This window comes from Echinops telfairi, unplaced genomic scaffold, assembly GCF_000313985.2.
Source record: "Echinops telfairi isolate 266 unplaced genomic scaffold, ASM31398v2 ScPeMD7_7465;HRSCAF=8503, whole genome shotgun sequence".
Taxonomy (NCBI): Eukaryota; Metazoa; Chordata; class Mammalia; order Afrosoricida; family Tenrecidae; genus Echinops; species Echinops telfairi.
In genome coordinates, this window is record NW_022111365.1 from 9038244 (window position 1) to 9042278 (window position 4035).

Here is a 4035-nt window from a genome sequence, read left to right on the forward strand (position 1 = left end):
GGGTGGGGTGGGGGTGGGATTCCCAGAACCATCCAAGCTGAAGCTCCAAAAGGGGTCTTGGTGCGGAAGGAGTCCTGGTCTTAGGGATGGGCGCACCGCAGGGGAGTAGGCTCCGGGCAAAGCGTTCCAGGACCCGCGGGGTCAACGTTCCTTCTTCTCTCCCCGGGAATGGGGGCCCCACAGTCGACCTCCAGAGACCCCTCGGGAGAGCGGGGCACAGCGGGTTCGAGATCTGCGCCTCCGCGCACAGCGGGCAGGGAGCCCTCTAGGTGAGCCTCCGCTGAGTCCATCTGTTCCAGCAGCTGAGGTGCCCGCAGAGACCAGAGGAACTTCCTGCGTGGAACCCCCGGCCCTTCCTCTAGCCGCCCCCCTGAACCCATGCACCCCAGAAAAGGGAGTGAGAAGTGCAGAAACAGATGGATCAGAAATCCAAAGGACTCCTTAAGGAGAAAGTCCAACCAGCGAATTCAGACTGTGGAGAGAAGTCACCCACCTCTCCCCACACCCCCAGGATAATCAGTGCCCCCCACCTTCCCCGCCTCCAGCCTGGAGACTGCCCTTTAGGCTTTAACTGTTTGGACCTCCCAACTACCCCCACTAGGCTGAACTGTTCGAACAGAGCCTTCCTTCCCTTACTCTAACCTCCTCCCACACCTCACGCTGTTTCCAGGGGACCAAGCCTACCATTCCCTTCCACATCGCATCCATCAAGGCCTTGCTGCCTCCCCACCCCCTCTCCCTTCCATCTTCATAGATGGATTTTGCTGCCTCCAAGACCAGGGTGACTCCAGGAGGGACGGTTATGTGGTCCAGATCCACTCTAAGGGTTGTAGAAAATTACTCTCAGAAAAGAGCCTACTAGCTTTGCTTTCATGAGAGGCTCAGGAAAGGCTCACCTTCAATGAGGGCCGCTCTCAATGAGATGCCCAGTTCTAGTAGACAGACAGGGGCTGTGCACTGGGCCTGGCAGGCAGGGGTACCCACCACAATGGTGACCCTGGATGGCACAAAGAGCCTGTGCCCTGGTCCAAAGGCAGATTACAAACTCATTCAATTGGTTGGGGGGCTTCCGTTGTTGAGATTGTAGTTTGTATCTTGCTTTGAGCTTCAGAGAGGAGCCTCCCTAATCTTCAAAGGCAAAGTAGCGTTAGTCCTGCCATGCTCGCGCACTCCAGGAGTACCACTGAGCAGTGCAAAAAAAAAAAAAAGTGGCTTTAGAACCAGGCAACTGGGTTACAAGACAGGGTGTTTTGTTTGTTTGTTTCGGTGGAGGGAGAGGTGTTATTTCGTTTTCTGTTCTTTAGGTTTCTTATCTATAAAACTGGATAATAATAGTATTGCTGCTCAGATTGGCTGGAACATAGTAAGAACAACATAAGTACTTACTGATGCTATTATCCGTAAAATTGTCTGCTTTATCTCTATTTCACAGTAGTGGGGTTCATGAAGAGCAGAGAAGTATAAAAGGCACCCTGCTTCCTTGCTGCTCCGTCTGAGGTTAGGTGGACATTGTGAATCTGGGCTCTGTCTTGACTGGTGAGACCCAAAGAGCATTGTCTTGGCTTCTATCCCTGAGACAGCTCTGGGATGAGGTGATGGAGACCAGTGCTTCAGCACAAGAAGGCAGCAGCTTTGTTACGTATTGCCAACTCTCTTCACCCACCTAGGCATCCAAGAGAAATTCATTCACTTAAGAAGCTATCAGGACAGGTTCTGCAATAGCCACATTGCCTCTACAGTTTCCCAGCAGAGGAGAAAAACCCTGGTATGGACTGAATTGTGTCTTCCCAAAATTTGTCAATGGGCAGTTTTATTTAAGTCTGATGTACTTACCCCATGCATTGTAAATCCACACCTCTAGTATGTTAAGGAGATAGGGTTAGAGACAGTTATGTTAATATGGCAGGATTAGGTTGTACTGTGAGAATCTTTGTGTGTGTGTGTGTGTGTGTGTGTGTGATATAAAAGAGATTAAAGCAGTGATATGGGAAGTAATTGTCACCCAGAATTTTCAAAGCAGACAGACTTTCCTTTGAGCCAACAGAGAGAAAATCTTAAACTGTAGGAAAATTTCCGTTTGTTTATAGTATTTCTATGATAGAAGCACTAAGACCGAATGTAGTACTGAGTAAATGAGGTGCTTCTCTAACATCTAATATATGGAAGTGGCTTTGTAATTGGTTAATGAGTAGAGAGGCTCTGGTGGCAACTACTGCTTTCAACACCACCCTCCCCCTACCCCCGCCACCCCCACCCTCCCCCAGCTACTCCTCTGAGCAAGAAAGATGAGACTTTCAGCCTTGGAAAGCCTATATCACTATCAGTTAGAATTGACTTGAAGGCAGTGGATTCATAGGGAAAGCCTAGATTGCCTTAAAGAGACTATTGGTATTATTTTGGACACCTAAGAGAATTCCAGTCAGGACTCAGCTGGAAGTGAGGATAGCTGTAACACTGGAGATGGTGCAGATGGGCAGAAGCAGCAGGGAAACATTTACAGCAGAACTAGGAGAATGACACAAATGGCACAAGAACCAAACCAGGGAGCAAAATAGCCAAGTGCCTTTGGGCAAGGAGGCTTCCAGGTAGAGGGGCGTGCCTCAAGCCACTTGGTGGAGACTAGCTTGTGGATCCACGGAGTAAGAGAATTGAGTATATTCTGGTCTGGGCCAACAGGGTGAATGAGTTGCCTACAACTGTTTATTAGTAGAGATAAAGAGCTTTGTATCATTTGCCCTTGCAGGACAGAGGTTGGACTTGTCTAAATGGTTCAAGAGGTGGAGACGCCAAGACACCAGGAAGCAGAAGCTGAAGAGACAAAGAGTATGTGACAAGACAGCTGCTCTGGTCTCAAAATCAGCCTGCCATGACTTCTGAGACTCAAAAGGTGTCATGGATTTAATTGTTTCCCCAAGATACGTGCCATGCATCACAATATGATCTGATGTGATCAGCTAATCAGTTGCAAGGGATCAGGGTGGGATGCCACAACAGTTTCCCTAAGGTGTGGCTGGCAACACCTTCTATTTTACAAGAGAGAAAACAGTAGGGAGAGGTACTACTTAGAAAGTAAAGCTGGGAGTGGAACGTGTGTTTGGGACCCAGGGCCCCTATGCTGTGAACTTCCTAAACCCAAGGCAAGACTGATGTCAAGATACATGGAGATCTCCACGGGATGCTAAACCCACAGATGTTGAAAGGAGATAAGGATTGTCCTCCAAAACCAACAATGCGAGAAGGCTTTCCTGTAGAGCTGGCACCCTGTATTTATACTTTTGCTCCTATACAGTGAGGAAATAAATTTCTGTTTGTTAAACGCTTCCACTTGTGGTATTTCCATTATAGCAGAACTAGATAGCTACAGTCCCTCTCTGGGCCCCAGTGTTGGCCCCTGTCAAGTAAGGGATTAGGTAAGAGGCTCCCTCACTATAACTCTGCAACACCAGAGCTTCAACAAGGCAGTTTGGGTTGAAGAATTATCTAAAATTTTATTTAAGACCTTTAGTCAGTAGACACACTCTTACTGAAGCCCACCACCCACCACTCATATAGTTTCTTAACACTTGTGTAACTTGCCTGACTAATTAAGTTTGAGACCTCTAGACCAGTGGTTCTCAACCTGTGGGTTTCTACCCCTTTTGGGGTTAAACGACCTTTTCACAAGGGTCACCTAAGACCACCAGAAAGCACATATTTCCGATGGTCTTAGGAACTGAGACACTGCTGCTCTATCCATCTCCAGGCACGTCTGCTCACATGCAGATACGCCCACATACTAGTACCTGGTGCGATGACATCATTGCGCCCACCTCATCACATACACCCCGTACAAATACAGGTGTATGTGATAGTGTTGACAACATAATGTATTTATGTGGACCAGCGTCACCTGTGTAGAGAGCAGCTACTGTGTGGAAAGCAGCTGCGGTGTTGAAAGCAGCAGTATTGGAGGTAAAATGACACTTCATGAATTGTAATTACTGGGTAAATGTAAAATCATGTACTGTAAAATCATCAACTACTGCAAATATATAT